Source organism: Aedes albopictus, chromosome 3 (genome assembly GCF_035046485.1).
Source record: "Aedes albopictus strain Foshan chromosome 3, AalbF5, whole genome shotgun sequence".
NCBI lineage: Eukaryota > Metazoa > Arthropoda > Insecta > Diptera > Culicidae > Aedes > Aedes albopictus.
The window spans coordinates 209779406-209802341 of NC_085138.1; positions in this window are offsets into that span (position 1 = coordinate 209779406).

Consider the following 22936-nt stretch of genomic DNA (forward strand, 5'->3'; position numbering starts at 1 on the left):
GAAGTTGGGGATTTTTAGGTAACATTTGGGGATTTTTAGGAGATATTGAGGATGTTAAAGGAAACTTAGGAATCATGAGGGTCTTCATGGAAAATGATGCTTTTGTGAAGTCTATGCATTAAGTTGGACACTTTAGGAGAAGTTGGGAATTTTTAGGGAATATTGGGGATATTTAGGAGATATTGAGGATGTTAAAGGAAACTTAGGAATCATGAGGGTCTTCATGGAAAATGATGCTTTTGTGAAGTCTATGCATTAAGTTGGACACTTTAGGAGAAGTCGGGGATTTTTAGGGATTATTGGGGATTTTAGGAGATATTGAGGATGTTAAAGGAAACTTAGGAATCATGAGGGTCTTCATGGGAAATGACGCCTTTGTGAAGTCTATGTATTAAATTGGACATTTTAGGAGAAGTTGGGGATTTTAAGGGAATATTAGGGATTTTTAGGAGATATTGAGGATGTTAAAGGAAACTTAGGAATCATGAGGGTCTTCATGGAAAATGATGCTTTTGTGAAGTCTATGCATTAAGTTGGACACTTTAGGAGAAGTTGGGAATTTTTAGGGAATATTGGGGATATTTAGGAGATATTGAGGATGTTAAAGGAAACTTAGGAATCATGAGGGTCTTCATGGAAAATGATGCTTTTGTGAAGTCTATGCATTAAGTTGGACACTTTAGGAGAAGTCGGGGATTTTTAGGGATTATTGGGGATTTTAGGAGATATTGAGGATGTTAAAGGAAACTTAGGAATCATGAGGGTCTTCATGGAAAATGATGCTTTTGTGAAGTCTATGCATTAAGTTGGACACTTTAGGAGAAGTTGGGAATTTTTAGGGAATATTGGGGATATTTAGGAGATATTGAGGATGTTAAAGGAAACTTAGGAATCATGAGGGTCTTCATGGGAAATGACGCCTTTGTGAAGTCTATGCATTAAGTTGAACATTTTAGAAGAAGTCGGGGATTTTTAGGGAACATTGGGGATTTTAGGAGATATTGAGGATGTTAAAGGAAACTTAGGAATCATGAGGGTCTTCATGGAAAATGATGCTTTTGTGAAGTCTATGCATTAAGTTGGACACTTTAGGAGAAGTTGGGAATTTTTAGGGAATATTGGGGATATTTAGGAGATATTGAGGATGTTAAAGGAAACTTAGGAATCATGAGGGTCTTCATGGAAAATGATGCTTTTGTGAAGTCTATGCATTAAGTTGGACACTTTAGGAGAAGTTGGGAATTTTTAGGGAATATTGGGGATATTTAGGAGATATTGAGGATGTTAAAGGAAACTTAGGAATCATGAGGGTCTTCATGGGAAATGACGCCTTTGTGAAGTCTATGTATTAAATTGGACATTTTAGGAGAAGTTGGGGATTTTAAGGGAATATTAGGGATTTTTAGGAGATATTGAGGATGTTAAAGGAAGCTAAGGAATCATGAGGGTCTTCATGGGAAATGACGCCTTTGTGAAGTCTATGCATTGAGTTGGACATTTTAGGAGAAGTCAGGGAATTTCAGGGAACATTGGGGATTTTTAGGAGATATTGAGGATGTTAAAGGAAACTTAGGAATCATGAGGGTCTTCATGGGAAATGACGCCTTTGTGAAGTCTATGCATTAAGTTGAACATTTTAGAAGAAGTCGGGGATTTTTAGGGAACATTGGGGATTTTAGGAGATATTGAGGATGTTAAAGGAAACTTAGGAATCATGAGGGTCTTCATGGAAAATGATGCTTTTGTGAAGTCTATGCATTAAGTTGGACACTTTAGGAGAAGTTGGGAATTTTTAGGGAATATTGGGGATATTTATGAGATATTGAGAATGTTAAAGGAAACTTAGGAATCATGAGGGTCTTCATGGAAAATGATGCTTTTGTAAAGTCTATGCATTAAGTTGGACATTTTAGGAGAAGTCGGGGATTTTTAGGGATTATTGGGGATTTTAGGAGATATTGAGGATGTTAAGGAAACTTAGGAATCATGAGGGTCTTCATGGGAAATGACGCCTTTGTGAAGTCTATGTATTAAATTGGACATTTTAGGAGAAGTTGGGGATTTTAAGGGAATATTAGGGATTTTTAGGAGATATTGAGGATGTTAAAGGAAACTTAGGAATCATGAGGGTCTTCATGGAAAATGACGCCTTTGTGAAGTCTTAGCATTATGTTGGACATTTTAGGAGGAGTCGGAGATTTTTAGGAAACATTGGGGAGTTTTAGAAGACATTGAGGATGGTACAGGAAACAGGAATCATGAGGGTCTTCCTGGGAAATGACGCCGTTGTGAAATCTATGCATTAAGTTGGACATTTTAGGAGAAGCTGGGGATTTTTAGGGAACATTGGGGATTTTAAGGAGATATTGAGGATGCTAAGGAATCATGGGAATCATGAGGGTCTTCATGGGAAATTACGCCTTTGTGAAATCTAAGCATTAAAATGGACATTTTAGTAGAAGTCGGGTATTTTTAGGTAACATTTGGGGATTTTTAGGAGATATTGAGGATGTTAAAGGAAACTTAGGAATCATGAGGGTCTTCATGGGAAATGACGCCTTTGTAAAGTCTATGTATTAAATTGGACATTTTAGGAGAAGTTGGGGATATTTAGGGAATATTGGGGATTTTTGAGAGATATTGAGGATGTTAAAGGAAACTTAGGAATCATGAGGGTCTTCATGCAAAATGATGCTTTTGTGAAGTCTAAGCAATAAGTTGGACATTTTAGGAGAAGTTGGGGATTTCTTTAGGAAACATTGGAGATTTTTAGGGAACAATAGGGATTTTCAGGAAATATTTCCCATGACGACCTTCATGATTTCTAAGTTTCCTTTAACACCCTTAATGTCTCCCTAAAATCCTCAACGTTCTCTAAAAACTCCCAACGTTGCCTAAAAATCTCCGACTTCTCCTTAAATGTCCAACTTAATGCTTGAATTTCACAAAGGCGTAATTTTCCATGAAGACTCTCATGATTCCTTGCTTGCTTTTGACCTCCCAATCTTCTAAAATCCCCAACGTTCCCTTAAAATCCAATACTTCTCCTAACATTTCTAACTAAATGCTTGGACTGAAAAAGAAAAAAAACTTAATGCATAGACTTCACAAAGACATCATTTCCCATGAAGACCCTCATGATTCCTAAGTTTCCTTTAACATCCTCAATATCTCCTAATTATCCCCAACGTTCTCTAAAATTTCCCAAAGTTCCCTAAAAATCCACAACTTCTCCTAAAATGTCCAACGTAATGCTTAGATTTCACAAAGGCGTAATTTCCCATGAAGACCCTCATGATTTCCATGATTCCTTAGCATCCTCAATATCTCCTAAAAATCCACAATGTTCCCTAAAATCCCCGACTTCTCCTAAAATGTCCAACTTAATGCATAGACTTCACAAAGGCGTCATTTCCAATGAAGACCCTCATGATTCCCAGGTTTCCATTAACATCCTCAATATCTCCTAAAAATCCTCATCGTTCTCTAAAAATCCGCAACGTTCCTAAAAAATTCAATGCTTAGACTTCACAAAGGCGTCATTTCCCATGAAGACCCTCATGATTCCCATGTTTCCTTTAACATCCTCAATATCTCCTAAAAATCCTCAATGTTCCCTAAAAATCCCCAACTTCTCCCAAAATGTCCAATTTAATGATTAGATTTCACAAAGGCGTTATTTCCCATGAAGACCCTCATGATTCCCATGTTTCCTTTAACATCCTCAATATCTCCTAAAAATCCCCAATATTCCCTAAAAATCCCCGACTTCTCCTTAAATGTCCAACATAATGCTTAGACTTCACAAAGGCGTCATTTCCTATGAAGACCCTCATGATTCCTAAGTTTCCTGTACCATCCTCAATGTCTCCTTAAACTCCCCAATGTTCCCTAAAAATCCCCGACTCCTCCTAAAATTTCCAACATAATGCTTAGACTTCACAAAGGCGTCATTTCCCATGAAGACCCTCATGATTCCCATGTTTCCTTTAACATCCTCAATATCTCCTAAAAATCCTCAATGTTCGCTAAAAATCCCCAACTTCTCTCAAAATGTCCAATTCAATGCTTAGATTTCACAAAAGCGTTATTTCCTATGAAGACCCTCATGATTCCCATGTTTCCTTAACATCCTCAATATCTCCTAAAAATCCCCAATGATCCCTAAAAATCCCCAACTTCTCCTAAAATGTCCAACTTAATGCATAGACTTCACAAAGGCGTCATTTCCCATGAAGAACCTCATGATTCCTAAGTTTCCTTTAACATCCTCAATATCTCCTGAAAATCCCCAATGATCCCTAAAAATCCCCAACTTCTCCTAAAATAACCAACTTAATGCATAGACTTCACAAAGGCGTCATTTCCCATGAAGACCCTCATGATTCCTAAGTTTCCTTTAACATCCTCAATATCTCCTAAAAATCCCCAATGATCCCTAAAAATCCCCAACATCTCCTAATATGTCCAACTTAATGCATAGACTTCACAAAGGCGTCATTTCCCATGACCCTCATGATTCCTAAGTTTCCTTTAACATCCTCAATATCTCCTGAAAATCCCCAATGATCCCTAAAAATCCCCAACTTCACCTAAAATGTCCAACTTAATGCATAGACTTCACAAAGGCGTCATTTCCCATGAAGACCCAAATGATCCCTAAGTTTACTTTAACATCCTCAATATCTCCTGAAAATCCCCAATGATCCCTAAAAATCCCCGACTTCTCCTAAAATGTCCAACATAATGCTTAGACTTCACAAAGGCGTCATATCCCATGAAGACCCTCATGATTCCTAAGTTTCCTTTAACATCCTCAATATCTCCTAAAAATCCCCAATATTCCCTAAAAATCCCCAACTTCACCTAAAATGTCCAACTTAATGCATAGACTTCACAAAGGCGTCATTTCCCATGAAGACCCAAATGATCCCTAAGTTTACTTTAACATCCTCAATATCTCCTGAAAATCCCCAATGATCCCTAAAAATCCCCGACTTCTCCTAAAATGTCCAACATAATGCTTAGACTTCACAAAGGCGTCATATCCCATGAAGACCCTCATGATTCCTAAGTTTCCTTTAACATCCTCAATATCTCCTAAAAATCCCCAATATTCCCTAAAAATCCCCAACTTCACCTAAAATGTCCAACTTAATACATAGACTTCACAAAGGCGTCATTTCCCATGAAGACCCTCATGATTCCTAAGTTTCCTTTAACATCCTCAATATCTCCTAAAAATCCCCAATGATCCCTAAAAATCCCCAACTTCACCTAAAATGTCCAACTTAATGCATAGACTTCACAAAGGCGTCATTTCCCATGAAGACCCAAATGATTCCCATGTTTCCTTTAACATCCTCAATATCTCCTAAAAATCCCCAATGTTCCCTAAAGATCCCCGACTTCTCCTAAAATGTCCAACTTAATGCATAGACTTCACAAAATCATCATATCCCATGAAGACCCTCATGATTCCCATGTTTCCTTAACATCCTCAATATCTCCTAAAACTCCACAATGTTCCCTAAAAATCCCCGACTCCTCCTAAAATGTCCAACTTAATGCATAGACTTCACAAAGTCGTCATTTCTCATGAAGATGATTTCTAAGTTTCCTTTAACATCCTCAATATCTCCTGAAAATTCCCATTGGTCCCTAAAAATACTCAATGTTTCCTAAAAAATCCCCAACTTCTCCTAAAATGTCCAATTAAATGCTTAGGTTTCACAAAGGCGTCATTTCCCATGAAGACCCTCATGATTCCTAAGTTTACTTTAATATCCTCAATATCTGCTGAAAATCCCCAATGATCCCTAAAAACCCCAACTTCTCCTAAAATGTCCAACTTAATGCATAGACTTCACAAAGGCGTCATTTTCAATGAAGACCCTCATGATTCCTAAGCTTCCTTTAACATCCTCAATATCTCCTAAAAATCCCCAATATTCCCTAAAAATTCCCGATATCTCCTAAATCGTCCAACTTAATGCTAAGACTTCACAAAGGCGTCATTTCCAATGAAGACCCTCATGATTCCTAAGTTTACTTTAACATCCTCAATATCTCCTGAATATCCCCAATGATCCCTAAAAATCCCCAACTTCTCCTAAAATGTCCAACTTAATGCATAGACTTCACAAAGGCGTCATTTCCCATGAAGACCCAAATGATTCCCATGTTTCCTTTAACATCCTCAATATCTCCTAAAAATCCCCAATGTTCCCTAAAGATCCCCATTTTCTCCTAAAATGTCCAACATAATGCTTAGACTTCACAAAGGCGTCATTTCCCATGAAGACCCTCATGATTCCTAAGTTTCCTGTACCATCCTCAATGTATTCTAAAACTCCCCAATGTTCCCTAAAAATCCCCGACTCCTCCTAAAATGTCCAACATAATGCTTAGACTTCACAAAGGCGTCATTTCCCATGAAGACCCTCATGATTCCCATGATTCCTTAACATCCTCAATATCTCCTAAAAATCCCCATTGTTCCCTAAAAATCCCCGACTTCTCCTAAAATGTCCAACATAATGCTTAGACTTCACAAAGGCGTCATTTCCCATGAAGACCCTCATGATTCCCATGATTCCTCAGCATCCTCAATATCTCCTAAAAATCCCCAATGTTCCCTAAAAATCCCTAACTTCTCCTAAAATGTCCAACTTAATGCATAGACTTCACAAAGGCGTCATTTCCCATGAAGACCCTCATGATTACCATGATTCCTTAGCATCCTCAATGTCTCCTAAAAATCTTCAATGTTCCCTAAAAATCCCCAACTTCTCCTAAAATGTCCAATTTAATGCATAGACTTCACAAAGGCGTCATTTCCCATGAAGACCCTCATGATTCCTAAGTTTCCTTTAACATCCTCAATATCTCCTAAAAATCCCCAATGTTCCCTAAAGATCCCCATTTTCTCCTAAAATGTCCAACTTAATGCATAGACTTCACAAAGGCGTCATTTCCCATGAAGACCCTCATGATTCCCATGATTCCTTAGCATCCTCAATATCTCCTACAAATCCCCAATGATCCCTAAAAATCCCCAACTTCTCCTTAAATGTCCAACTTAATGCATAGACTTCACAAAAGCATCATTTCCCATGAAGACCCTCATGATTCCCATGTTTCCCTAACATCCTCAATATCTCCTAAAAATCCCCAATGTTCCCTAAAAATCCCCGACTTGTCCTAAAATGTCCAACTTAATGCATAGACTTCACAAAGTCGTCATTTCCCATGAAGATGATTCCTAAGTTTCCTTTGACATCCTCAATATCTCCTGAAAATCCCCATTGGTCCCTAAAAATCCTCAATGTTTCCTAAAAAATCCCCAACTTCTCCTAAAATGTTCAACTTAATGCATAGACTTCACAAAGGCGTCATTTCCCATGAAGACCCAAATGATTCCCATGTTTCCTTTAACATCCTCAATATCTCCTAAAAATCTCCAATGTTCCCTAAAAATCCCCAACTTCTCCTAAAATGTCCAACTTAATGCATAGTTTTCACAAAGGCGTCATTTCCCATGAAGACCCAAATGATTCCCATGTTTCCTTAACATCCTCAATATCTCCTAAAAATCCCCATTATTCCCTAAAATCCCCGACTTCTCCTAAAATGTCCAACATAATGCTTAGACTTCACAAAGGCGTCATTTCCTATGAAGACCCTCATGATTCCTAAGTTTCCTGTACCATCCTCAATGTCTCCTTAAACTCCCCAATGTTCCCTAAAAATCCCCGACTCCTCCTAAAATGTCCAACATAATGCTTAGACTTCACAAAGGCGTCATTTCCCATGAAGACCCTCATGATTTCCATGTTTCCTTTAACATCCTCAATATCTCCTAAAAATGCCCAATGATCCCAAAAAATCCACAACTTCTCCTAAAATGTCCAACTTAATGCATAGTTTTCACAAAGTCGTCATTTCCCATGAAGACCCAAATGATTCCCATGTTTCCTTTAACATCCTCAATATCTCCTAAAAATCCCCAATGTTCCCTAAAAATCCCCAACTTCTCCTAAAATGTCCAACTTAATGCATAGTTTTCACAAAGGCGTCATTTCCCATGAAGACCCTAATGATTCCCATGTTTCCTTTAACATCCTCAATATCTTCTAAAAATCCCCAATGTTCCCTAAAGATCCCCGACTTCTCCTAAAATGTCCAACTTAATGCTTAGACTTCACAAAGGCGTCATTTCCCATGAAGACCCTCATGATTCCTAAGTTCCCTTTAACATCCCCAATATCTACTAAAAATCTTCAACGTTCTCTAAAAATCCCCAACTTCTCCTAAAATGTCCAACTTAATGCATAGACTTCACAAAGGCGTCATTTCCCATGAAGATGATTCATAAATTTCCTTTAACATCCTCAATATCTCCTGAAAATCCCCATTGGTCCCTAAAAATCCTCAATGTTTCCTAAAAAATCCCCAACTTCTCCTTAAATGTCCAACTTAATGCATAGACTTCACAAAGGCGTCATTTCCCATGAAGACCCTCATGATTCTCATGTTTCCTTAACATCCTCATAATGCACATAATGCTTAGACTTCACAAAGGCGTCATTTCCCATGAAGACCCTCATGATTCCTAAGTTCCCTTTAACATCCCCAATATCTACTAAAAATCTTCAACGTTCTCTAAAAATCCCCAACTTCTCCTAAAATGTCCAACTTAATGCATAGACTTCACAAAGGCGTCATTTCCCATGAAGACGATTCATAAATTTCCTTTAACATCCTCAATATCTCCTGAAAATCCCCATTGGTCCCTAAAAATCCTCAATGTTTCCTAAAAAATACCCAACTTCTCCTTAAATGTCCAACTTAATGCATAGACTTCACAAAGGCGTCATTTCCCATGAAGACCCTCATGATTCTCATGTTTCCTTAACATCCTCATAATGCACATAATGCTTAGACTTCACAAAGGCGTCATTTCCCATGAAGACCCTCATGATTCCTAAGTTTCCTTTAACATCCTCAACATTTCTTAAAAATCTCCAACGTTCTCTAAAAACCAACAACTTCTTTTAAAATGATTAATTTATTTCCCAGATTTCTTATGAGCATTATTAACCTTGAAATCCCGCAAATTTTTGCTGCATGAGTTGAGAAACAGGCTCTGTTCCATTGGGGATGTTAAACCAGTAATAAGAAGAAGAATAACGCTACACATAATACATTTAGTACATTTGAAAATGCATTTAATAAGTGCATTCTCTAGTGCATGCTCTAAATTCCCGCACGCATAGACCTCCCCATCTGAACAGCACCGCAGCAGAGCTACGAGTGCGAAGGATTTAAAGGGATGCTCTTGTAAATACACTTTTGTCAGCGCTTTCGCTCCGTCCAAAACAAGTGTATAGTGCGCGTCAAACTGAATATGGCACAGAAGCCACACTCCGTCTCGAAATCTTCCACAGGCGGGGATACAACGCGACAAAGAGCGAACTCGTTCTCTGTTCGCGATGGCAGCACCAGCAGCTGCCGTCGTCCTCATACCGTAGAGCAACATCACACGAACGCACGAACGGATGGGGTGATGACCATTATTTTGGCATGGTGTTGATGCAATTTGGAGCAATATTTTCAAAATCATTTTCTAGCTAATCTACAAAAGATAGACTTTTGCTGTCAAAGAAACATTTTTAGAGAACAAGTTCGTGCGTGTTTTGTAGAAGAACTTTTTTAACAGAAGTTTTGTGTTCATATTAAAATCATCAAAAATGTCTGAAAATGAGCTGTTTTTTTCGACATGTTTTGCAATGTTTTGAAAATTTAAGCCTTTTAGACTAATTTTACAAAGTTCACGTCCAAGAGGCTAAGATAGTAGAAGTCATTAGCTTTCAATTCGAGCGTTGACATTGATGGTACGACTGATAGTTTAGTAGATAGAGGGTTTCAAAGATGAGCTAAATTAAAAAACTTAAAATGTGATTAACTCACTTAGCAGTGATTTCCGACCCCATGTTCCTTGGGCACTTTTTCATAACTCATGGAGACCTATTCACCCTAAAAATATCTGCACTCCGGAAACAAACACCCTGTATACTCTCTCCCGAAAGCCTGAAACCCAACCCCGATCGTATCGAAGCGATCGTTAATTACGAGAGACCGTCGTCTCTCAAATCACTGCGCCGATTTCTGGGGATGGCCAATTATTATAGGCGATTCATCCCAGGATTCAGTGATGTCTCAGCGCCTCTCACGGATCTCCTGAAGAAAAAAGCCCAAAACCCTGATTTGGAACCCGAAAGCAGAACAGGCTTTCTTGAATCTCAAAGAAAGTTTGATTGCTTCACCCGTACTGGCAAACCCCAATTTCGACCTTCCCTTTCAAATTCAGTCAGATGCAAGCGATAGCGCCATCGCAGCAATACTGACCCAACAGCACGATGAGGGAGAGAAAATAATTGCTTATTTTTCTCAGAAGCTCTCACCTGCCCAAAAAGCCTACGCAGCTTCTGAAAAAGAAGGGTTGGCAGTCCTCTGTGCCATTGAAAAATTCCGGCCGTACATAGAAGGATCACATTTTACTGTGGTCACAGATGCCTCAGCTCTGATTCACATCATGAAGGGTAAGTGGCGCACATCCTCCAGATTGAGCAGATGGAGCATCGAATTACAAGGATACGACATGGAAATACGACATAGGCGGGGGAAGGACAATGTCATTCCCGATGCCCTGTCCCGTTCTATAGAATTAGCCGAGGTTCTCACCGATCAGAATGCGTGGTATGCCGATCTATTTAAAAAGGTGGAAAGTTCACCAGAAGCTTTTTTAGACTACAAAATCGAGAACCAACAATTGCTTAAATTAGTTCCGAATAAAACCGAAGTGCTCGATTATCGGCATGAATGGAAGCTGGGTATTCCTGAGAGCGATCGAGAGCGTATTCTCCAGCAGGAGCACGATGAGTCGTTGAGTCGACAAGCTGCTCGATAAACTGCGATCGCGATACTTCTGGCCCAAAATGGCCGAGTGTGCAAAAAAGTATGTAGGTAGATGCCAGGTGTGCAAAGAATGCAAGCCCAGTTCGGTATCCCAGCACCCAGCTATGGGGAATCCGCGACTAGCATCGAAACCGTTACAAATATTGGCGGTAGACTTCATTCAATCGTTACCGCGATCAAAATCCGGTAATATGCACTTATTCGTTCTGCTCGATCTGTTTTCTAAATGGACAGTGCTAGTCCCTGTCAAGAAAATTTCAACGGAGCTTATTGTTAAGATCCTCGAGAAACAGTGGTTCAGGCGCTACTCAGTTCCCGAGATCATTATCACAGATAATGCCACAAGTTTCTTGAGTCATAATTTCAAGAACTTTTTGACAAAATATGGGGTGAAACATTGGGCCAATTCGCGTCATCACTCACAGGCGAATCCTGTTGAGCGATTGAATCGAAGCATAAATACGTGTATACGCACTTATGTGAAAACCGATCAGCGTCAATGGGACACTAAGATTTCTTCGATCGAACATACGATCAACAACACTATGCATTCTTCCACAAGTTTCACTCCATATCGCGTCCTGTTCGGCCATGAAATTAGCACCACTGGCGAAGATCATCGAAGAGATCCAGATACGACCGACATTTCTGAAAAAGAACGAAATAAACAACGGTTAAAAGCCGATAGTACTGTTTATGACCTTGTGCGCAAAAATTTAGAGAAGGCCCACGAACGAAGTGCTAGAGCGTATAACCTTCGTTTCAATATACCCGCTCCTGTGTACCAAATTGGTCAGCAGGTTTATAAAAGAAATTTTGCCCAATCGTCTGCTGTAGACAATTATAATGCAAAGCTTGGTCCATCGTATGTGCCATGCACCATTGTCTCAAGGAGAGGTGCTAGCTCATACGAGCTTGCCGACGCAACCGGCAAAAATTTAGGCATTTTCTCGGCTGCAGATATTAAACCCGGTATCACAGAATGATGAGCACGGAATTCTTCACGATTTAGCCCAGTATTTAGGCGATTAAAGAACCAGTATTCACTAATTTTGAGAACGTAGCCACTAGACCGTACTCAACGTGTCCGCGTCCCTCGATAGTAATGTAGAAGATCATGATCGTATTGTTTGTGAAGAGCAAAATTTGTTAGAGTGAGCGAAGTTGATGTAAATGAATGTAGGTACGTTTTTTCTGTAGTCAATCTATCTCTGTCCAACAAAAGTAGAACTTCCAATTTTCAATAGAATGTTGTTTTGAGGAATCGTAGCTTGCGAGTGAAGAATACCACCGACCAATGTAATACGACTTGTAGTGACCAAAATTCTTCATCGTGATAATGTAGATTATTAACCGGTTTAATCTGCACTCTGGCTCAAAATAATGACATCCGTTACATCAAATCATACTCGTCCATCCAAATAACGCAAAAGTCCATCAAAAATAGCCAGAATGCAGGAAAAAGTATCCATCCATTCGATCGATTTGCATCAAGTAATTTCGCAAGACTTGTTTTTGTTTTGGTTCATCTTTCGCGAAACATTACTGTTTTGGTATTTTGGAAGATGAGAAGGCCAATTAGCAGAATCGGGAATTCGAGGCGGTACAAATAGCATTCCGTGCATGAAAGGAATGAACTATTTGGTGATTACACGCAACAATGTCGGTTTTTGACAAATTCGAATGCATGAAAGGTGCATCTCAACCCTGGTATGATATTTCGTTAGGTAAACTTTATTTAAATTAATTGATAATAAATTATACAATTAATTTTGGGGGGAGATAGAAGGTAGTGTTACCGTTGCGATGATCTGCGTTTGTTTATTTGTATTTTTTAGAATTTTGTTAGATTTGATGTTAGTAATGTTAGTAATGATAGTTAAAAATATAATAAAGGATATGACCACAGACAAACAGACGTAAAACTTCGAACATTTTTCGATTCAAATCATAGTCACGGAAACATATTCGCCCAATGCTAAAATTACTAAGTTTGGCCGACCATCAACTAGGTGGCGGTAGTGAGCAAACGTCAAACTCGAACAAAAACGATGTGAGCGCCACAGGTGGGTAGTTGGCCAACTATCAAATTTTGAAAAAGATCGTTAAATCGAAGTACGATGGGAATTATCAGAGTGTTACGTCTGTGTGTCTGTGATATGACTATTGATTAGTTGTTCTTGTTAATTGTTAGTAAAATTGTTATTTGTTTGTTAATAATTGTTAAAAATTGTTAGTACTGTATAATCACTCCGATAGAGCTAGGGACAAAAAGAGAATAAATAAAGATTGATGAGGGAAAAGGAAGGAAAAGGGGGAGCAGGCTACTGGGTCGAATAGTGCTAAAGCTAAAGCCTATTCAAATCTTGAGCTCAAAGCGAACAGACACGGAAATCTTACCACCGCATTAAAGTGACCGTTACAGTTTAGCAGTTAGTACTTGCAAAAGTTTTAGTAAACCACCTGAGTGGAATTCAAAGTTGGGATCAGGTATGGTAACCTGAAAATAACCGTTATAAGGACCTCCAACAGCACCCAGTAGCCCTCTAACGTTAAATGCTTTCCTGACCTCATTATTAGGACCCATTAGCGTTGGCTTGCTAAAGGTCTCCCACGAGCCGACAAATTCCGTGGTGAGCCACTGAAAGCAGCCTACAAGGTCCTCTTTAGGGCCTCCGTCTACCCAGTGCCCCGCACGTCGATCCGTTTGAGAGACCGCAACGTTCCGGAACCCTGGTGTAACCCGGAAGACCCCGGTACCCCGCAAACATTGGCCTCGTCCAACAACGCGCCTCCCGGACGACCGCTTGGAGCCCTCCGAAGACCTCCGGAATCCTACGAGGACGTCCTGGACTCGTGGACAGCCCGAAACCCCGCCAGATCGTTAAGAACCCCTCCACGTGCTGCACTTCCGCCGGCCGGCCTCATCGAGACGAGTTACACTGTCCGCTAGGTGGCGCAAGTGGGCTAAAAAAAATCTGAATTTTTGTATTTTGAGAATCAGACTACATAAAAGAATTTTAAAATCTCGTCTTCGACTAGATCGATCAGGACATCAAGAGCTAACCGATACTATACTAGTTGGTTCTAGGTTTATCCACTAGGTGGCACTAGCGAGTCATACAAATTCTTTACTTCTGTTTCTTAACAACCAGAGTACATAGAAATATTTTGTCTTCGGCAAAGTTGATCAGGACTTCAAGAGCTATCCAATAGTGAACTAGTTGGTTCTGGGTTTATCCGGTAGGTGACGCTTGTGAGTCCTAAAAAATTTAAACCTCTATGTCACGAGAATCCGACTACATAGAAGAATTCTATCTTCGGCAATCTCGATCAAGACATCAACAGCTATCCGATAGTGAACTAGTTGATTGTAGGTTTGTCCGCTAGGTGGCGCAAGTGGGCTTTAAAAATTCTGAAATTGTGTATCTCGAGAATCAGACTACATAAAAGAATTTCGCCTTCGGCAAAGTTGATCAGGACATCAAGAGCTACTCGATAGCGCACTAGTTCATTCAAGGTTTATCTGCTAAGTGGCGTTAGTGAGCCCCAAAAATTTCAGACATCTGTATCTCGTGAATCAGACTACATTGAAAAATATCGTCTTCGGCAATGTCGATCAGGACATCAACAGCTATTCGATAGTGAACTAGTTGATTGTAGGTTTGTCCGCTAGGTGGTGCAGGTGGTACATAGAAGAATTTCACCTTTGGCAAAGTTGATCAGGACATCAAGAGCAACTCGATAGCGCACTAGTTCGTTCAAGGTTTAACTGCTAGGTGGCGTTATTGAGCTCTAAAAAATTCAGACATCTGTATCTCGAGAATCAGACTACATAGAAGAATTTCGCCTTGGGCAAAGTTGATCAGGACATCAAGAGCTATCCGATGGTGAACTTGTTGGTTCTAGGTTTATCTGTTAGGTGGCGCAAGTGGGCTCTGTGGGTACAAGTGAGCCCTAAAAAATCTGAACTTGTGGATCTCAAAAATCACACTACATAGTAAAATTTCGTCTTCAGCAAGGTCGATCATCAATAGGTATCTGATAGTAAACTAGTTGATTAAATATTTTTCCGCTAGGTAGCGCTAGTAAGTTTTAAAAATTCTAAGCTGCTGAATCTCGAAAATCAGGCTTCATAGAAAAATTAAGTCTTCAGCAAAGTTTATCAGGACATCAAGGGCTAATGGATAGCTAACTAGTTCATTTAAGGTTTATCCGCTAGGTGGCGCTTGTGAGCCCTACATATTCTGAACTTCTGTATCTTGAGTATCAGGCTGCATAGAAGAATTTCGTCGTCGGCAAAGTTGATCAGTACATCAAGGGCTAACGGATAGTGAACTAGTTGGTTCTGGGTTTATCCGTTAGCTCTAAACATTCTGAACTTCTGTATTTCGAGAATCAGACTCCAAAGAAGAATTTTGACTTCGACAAGGTCGCCCATATTGACTGCTGGAACTAGTTCCAGTTCACGGTGTATATTAGCTTGTTCTCATATTTGCGTTTGTTTGTTCACGTTTATCAGAACGGTTTTCTGAGCGTGTATAATATTGAACAATAGTATAATTTGTTATCAACTTGAACTAATGGTAACGTAATTTTCGAAAACGTGCTATGTACTATCAATTTGCTATCTTTACTCAGGTTCATTATTGTGACTCTCATCTCAAAGACATTCGTTTGGGTCGAACGTGCCTCTGGAGCCGATCTATTTACTGATTGGTCGGCTTCATGCAAAATAGCTATAGATAGATAAATTGAACGTAATTTTATCAATTAGCGCCCACCAATTTGGTTAGAGGCCAGAAGACTTGAATGCCCAATAATCTATTCACAGATTAGTAAGTTTTGCTAATACCGTGGAAAATGAAGCATGTTGCACCGTCTTCCATTCTCCTCTTTTTTCCGTGCTCGTTCAGGAGAGTTATTATCCGATGATGCATGAGTTGGTTTATGTTTTCGCGTTAGGAGGCTTCAAAGATTCAGAGAAATTTTGAACTTGTGTATCTCGAGAATAGAACTACATAAATGAATCTGGTCCATATAACCACAGCTGTAAATTACGTGATTCATAAATCTGGCATCACTGGTACAATCATTGCGCATCTAGCCTAAGCTCTGTTTTTTTATTTGTTTTTATACTGATTCTCTGTCGTAAAAATCATTCGTGTCGGTGTAAAAGCTTCATATTGAGTGTTCGTAGCCCTAGGTTGTGTTATCCGTCCGGCATACAGTGCTTATTGTGCATATTTTGTTAATGTGAACTGTGAACTAAGTGATTATTCAGCGACTGTTGTTTGTTGTCCTCTACCTACCCCCACGTTCATTTTTTTTGTCGAAGCGACATCTACTGGCAATTATCTAAAGCTGCCGTGAAAGCTTGTGCCAGTAAGCCTGGACTGTTGCATATCGGCAGGCGATTGAAGTCACTTTCTATCAACCGGTGCATTGCGGTACATTGGAACACTTCAATTTATTGCAAATTTTTGGGCATGATGGATTCGTGCAAAATCTGTTCGACTACTATCGATTCGACAAAAGTGGTGATGTGCAGCGGATCATGCGGATTTGCTTTTCATTTCGCATGCGTGGGGTTGAATAAAGCACACTACTCTGCATGGACGTCGAAAAACGGGCTTCTCTGGTTCTGCGAATCTTGCCGCATAAACTTCGACCCGACTGTTCATGAACGAGCGAAATTTATAATGAAAGCCCTACGAGAATTATTGATTCGGACTGATTCAATGGATACTCGTCTCGGATACTACGGTGAAAATCTCCGAAAATTAAACAAAACAATATATGAGACCCATGTTAACAGCAAGTCATCGCGTCATTCGAACAATAGTAGCTTCGAGCGGCGTATCGACGAGTTAAATTTCGATGACACTGATGGTCCTGGACGAAATCAACAGCACCACTGCTCCCATCCCGGACAAGTTCGTCGTTGGGTCCAACAAGCGTGTTCAGATAATCGCCGGTCCCTCCACTGGTTCAGAACGCAGTACGAACAAAGCTTCTCAAATTGATGTATCGACACCCGCTACTCCTACTCAATCCACAAATACTTCGGTTGGAGATACTGTACAAGTTCTTCAACGAAGCCCTGACGGTGTTTCGGTAACTAGGAATGGACCAAATTCCCGCATAAGTGGTAATCGTTCATCGCTGAAAGTGGCCAATCAGGCGTCCAGTGACGTCGAATCTTTCTACGTTACGCCGTTTGATCCTGATCAGGACGAGGAGGGTGTAATGAAACACGTGATGGATATTTCCAACATCAATTCGTCTCTGATTAAGGTTACGAAACTAGTGCCTCGTGGAAAGAACATTGAAGATCTGTCCTTTGTATCATTCAATGTAACCATTTGCAAATCTGTTTCTCGAGTGGTCGGTGATGCATGGTACTGGCCAGACGGGATTTCCGTTCGTCCATTTGAACCAAATGCAAAAAACATATCTGCTGTTCGACTTCGGGATCCAGAGTAATTCCGAATGGAGATATTTGTGTTTTTCAACCGGGATGCACGCCTGCAAGACTTACGGAAGCCCCTGATCCCCTCGTCACAGTCGAGCCACTCCTGCCAGCGGCCAGCAGTCATCCCGGTCCTGTGTATGAGTCCGGAGACGGGGTCTTCCAACCAACATCCGCAGGCAAGTACTCGTGCAATACGAATAGACTCCTTCCGTTAATGTCCATCGCATCCGACAGCATATTTCCATCTGGATCCAGCTCAACCTCTCCCAGATCCTCGACGAGTTTGGTCAATACTGTCAGACAATCACCTCTCTCGACGTCCCCGGGATGCACGCCTGCAAACCTCGTGGAAGCCCCTGATCCTCTCGTCACAGTCGAGCCATTCCTGCCAGCGGCCAGCAGTCATCCCGGTCCTGTGTATGAGTCCGTAGACGGGGTCTTCCAACCAACATCCGCAGACAAGTACACGTGCAATACGAATAGACTCCTTCCGTTAATGTCCATCGCATCCGACAGCATATTTCCATCTGGATCCAGCTCAACCTCTCCCAGATCCTCGACGAGTTTGGTCAATACTGTCAGACAATCACCTCTCTTGACGTCCCCGGGATGCACGCCTGCAAACCTCGTGGAAGCCCCTGATCCTCTCGTCACAGTCGAGCCATTCCTGCCAGCGGCCAGCAGTCATCCCGGTCCTGTGTATGAGTCCGGAGACGGGGTCTTCCAAGCCGTCCACGCAGGCAAGTACATACCGAATCAGAACACACTTCTTCCGGTAACGTCTGTTGCTTCCAGTTTGACTGCAGCGGTCGAGCCATGTTCGTTGTCGTCCGGCGTTATCTCGGAGACTACCTTGGCTAAGCGTCAACTCGGCAATCAAAAAAGTAACTTTTCGGTGTACTATCAGAACGTAAGAGGTTTGCGTACCAAAATCACTCAGTTACATTTGACGTTAGCCAGCAGTGATTATGACGTGGTAGTCTTCACGGAGACATGGCTAAGAAAGGATATAAACAGTGCTGAAATATCGTCTGAGTACACGGTGTTTCGTTGTGATCGAAGTGCATTAACCAACCAACATATTCGGGGTGGTGGCGTATTGATTGCTGTGAAAAATTGCTTACGTTGTGAGGCTGTTGCATTGGTGAATTGCGAAAGCCTCGAGCAAACCGCAGTATGTGTGAAGTCGGAATCCCGTTCGCTTTACATCATATCAATCTACCTTCCTCCTGGCTCTAATATCGATCTCTATGCTGCCCACGCCCATGCAGTGCAGCACATCATCAGTGAAGCTTCAGAGGACGACATCATCCTGTCTCTAGGTGACTTCAATCTTAGCAAACTACGTTGGCAAATCGACGACGAGATAAATGGCTATATTCCTACAAACATGACATCCAACCGCGAAAGATGTCTCGTTGAATCCGTGTTTGCTTCCGGCGTTCGACAAATCAACAGTTTCGTGAACGCAAATGGAGCACTGCTGGATCTCGCGTTTGTTAGTCTTCCGGAGCAAGTAGACATTGTTGTTCCACCTGCACCAGCATTGCCTATAGACAGTCATATTGATTGGGACAGCCTCTTGCGATTCGATACCGTCGACGATGCACTCTCCTCATTCTACGACAAACTCTCTGCTGTTTTCAACACTTACGTGCCTCGTAAGAAACGATCGTTCTCCTCAACATTTAGCAAACCATGGTGGACGTCCGAGCTGCGAAACCTTCGTAACACCCTTAGGAAAGCGCGACGTCGTTTCTTTCTCACGAAATCAGAAAACGAAAAGGCCATTCTACGTGAGGCAGAGGCAACGTACAAATCTGTTCTGTGGTCCACGTACGAATCCTACATATCCGAGATCCTGTCCAGTTTAAAACAAGATTCTGGAACTTCGTAAGGAATCAAAAATCATCTGCTCGTATTCCTTGCAATGTGAATTACAACGGTACCCAAGCCAGTTCCAATTCAGAAGCGGCAGATCTCTTCTCTCAGTTTTTTGAAAGTGTGTTCAGCAAGGTGTCACCAGTGCTCCGTGAGAACTGCTTCGTTCACATTCCTTCGTATGACATCAACCTACCTACCATTCAATTTTCACCAAACGAAGTAATGCTGGCCATCGACGAACTCGACTCCAAGAAAGGAGCCGGCACGGACGGTATTCCTCCTCTGTTCCTGAAGAACTGTTCCGCAGAATTAGCAGCACCTATAGCCATTCTATTCAATAGTTCCCTACGTGAAGGTACATTCCCAGTAGCGTGGAAAACTGCCTCTATCGTACCAATTCATAAGTCCGGCAACAGCAACCGTGTGACTAATTATCGTGGTGTTTCCATACTATGTTGCTTGAGTAAAGTATTCGAGAAACTGATGCATAACAGCATCTACAATATCGCAGCACCTATTATTTCGGACTCGCAACACGGTTTCATGAGACATCGCTCAACAACTAGTAATGTGATGTGCTATGTTTCTACGCTATCACGGGAAGTGGAAAGGAGAAGGCAAGTCGACGCAGTATACGTTGATTTTGCCAAGGCATTCGACACCGTACCCCACAGCCTAGTAGTCGACAAGCTCAAACATATTGGCTTTCCGGTTTGGATAACAAAGTGGATTTCCTCGTACTTATCCGGTCGCTCCTCATACGTTACGGTCAATTTAGCATGCTCTAGAACATTCTGCGTCACGTCTGGAGTGCCCCAAGGCAGCGTTCTTGGTCCTCTATTATTCAATATTTTTGTAAACGACCTGAACATGGTCCTCTCATCGTTCAAGCTGTCTTTCGCCGATGACCTGAAATTCTTTCGCATTATAGAGACTCCAAATGATTGTACCGCTCTACAAGAGGATATTAACTCCTTGTTAATGTGGTGTAACGACAATGGAATGTTCATCAACGGCCAGAAATGCACAGTTCTCTCCTTTTCCCTTTCAAAGAATCCAATGCATCACCAGTATACCCTAGAGGCGCAACCACTACAACGTGTTACGTCAATTTGTGACCTGGGAGTAACCATCGACGCCAAGCTCACATTTAATGAGCATGTGGGGATAACTTGCCAAAGCTTTCTCAGTTCTGGGGTTCATACATCGCCATGCCTCAGACTTTACTGATATATTCGCCCTGAAGTCGCTCTATTGCTCATTAGTGCGCAGCATCCTGGAGTACGCGGCTCCTATTTGGATCCCGTACTATACAACGCACATACTTTCAATCGAACGTGTACAAAAAAAGTTTGTGCGATTTGCATTAAGGCGGCTGCCCTGGAACGACCCAATCAATCTTCCCGCTTATTCTGAACGGTGTAAACTAATTGGCCTAGAACCGTTGTCCACTAGACGTACCAAGCTGCAGCGCTTGTTTATTTTCGATGTTATTCAAGGAACAATCGACTGCCCTGCACTCCTGCAACAGATATCGTTCAACGTTCCCCCCGAAGTTTGCGGTTTTCCAGCTTACTATCTGTTCCGTATCATCGCTCAAACTACGGCTACAACAACCCACTGGACTCATGCATTCGAGCATTTAATGATGTTTCAAACGTGTACGATTTCAACATCACGAAAGCTGTTTTTAAAAACCGGATTAGTCAAGTAGTTTAGTATTTGAGATACATTAGATTAAGTGCAGTCTGTACGGTTTTTATTATCGAAGACGGTGTAAATAAATAAATAAAATACGATCACGCATCATTAGTGGAAATCGTTTCCACTGTGAGCTTCGGAAGAAGCTGAGATAGATGAGAATGAGATGTTGATTCATTTAATTTATTTATTTAGTATAACAACAAGTTCAAGATAAATCTGAATCAACAATACTTCTCCATAATACACGGTTCGTGGCTGCCGTCATCCATCCTCGGTCACGCCAGATGCTCGCCAAGTCACGCTCCACCTCATCCGCCCATCGTGCTCTCTGCGCTCCACGCCTTCTTGTGCCAACCGGATCTGTTGCGAACACCAACTTTGCAGACTTGTTGTCCGGCATTCTTGCAACATGCCCTACCCATCATATCCTTCCGGCTTTGACCACCTTCTGGATGCTGAGTTCGCCGTAAAGTGCAGCTAGCTCGTGGTTCATCCCTCTCCGCCACACACCGTTTTCCTGCACCCCGCCGAAGATCGTCCTTAGCACGCGTCGCTCGAAAACTCCGAGTACTTGCAGGTCCTCCTCGAGCATGGTCCATATCTCGTGTCCGTAGCAGTCCTGCAAAATATCAGTCTCAGTGCCTGTGTTTCTGCCGAAAATGAATGACTGCGGCAGTCGTTTTCAGTTCCTCGATGTGAGAACTGACAGAGTTCGAGAGCTCCATTCGTGAGCGACCCAACAAGATCAATTCCCAATCATCCACACACTACTCATGCTGAAAGGCCATTCGTCTCAAGCGGTGGCTTGTGAGAGTGAGTGCCCTATACGCTACCACGGCTGAAAACACTCAACTACAGAAAATTGAATGGAAATTTAGCCCTGTCAGCTCTCGCTTTCAGCACGCTGCGTACGAGTGTGAGTACCTATTTCATTTCGCTCCCGTGTTGCTGATCGGAAAACAACATTGACAGGAAAACCAAAACGGAGAATATGAAAAAAGCAAAATATCGCTATCATAAAGGCCTGTCGAAAAATTGCAGCACGGACCCGTAGAGGACCACCGGTCTTATTAGCGTTTTGCAAGGTTGCGACTATTCATTTGCAAGGATTTACATTCATTTGCTATTATCTCAGTTCAGAAGCATGCTATCGAAAAACAATGTATGGATGAATTTAACCTTGTAGTTTTATCTGAAAATTTGCCGAATAACATTGGGGTCGCACACGCATACCAAAGTCGTGAGCGAGCTGTGAAGGCAACTTTCCACAGCGTGAATGTAATTTACATTCACCGCGTGGAGAGTTGCCTTCACTGCTCGCTCACGATTTTTTAGGAGAATATCAACTATGATCAGTCATCTAAAATAGATTTACATAGCTCATAGAAATAAGGTAGCGGCGCAAAAAAAAATAAAAAATATTTTTTCAATGTTTCACGTGCATATGCCCCACTGTGTATTTTATTTATTTATTTATTTATTTTTTTGACCTTCATCGAGCATAGAGCCTTAATGAAGCCTGGCTGGGAAAAGCCTTTTTGAGTTGCCCACATCATACGGCTCACTCAAATAGGCATAAAAACCCTGCATCTTTTGAATACATATACACTGAAACCTCCATTTAAGTCGATGCATGGCTGATCGAAAATATTTTGTACCGTGCAAGCAATGACAGAACTATAGACTTTTATATTTTTTAACACTTCGCATGACAAAGGAGATTTGTCAAAAAATATAAAACTGTATAGTTTAGTCATTGCCGGCACGGTAAAAATTATTTTCGATCAGCCATGCATCGACTTAAATGGAGGTTTCAGTGTACACATTAAAACATAGGCAAAAAATAATAATAATAATAATACAAAAATGCCTTAAAAACTAAATTGTTACAAA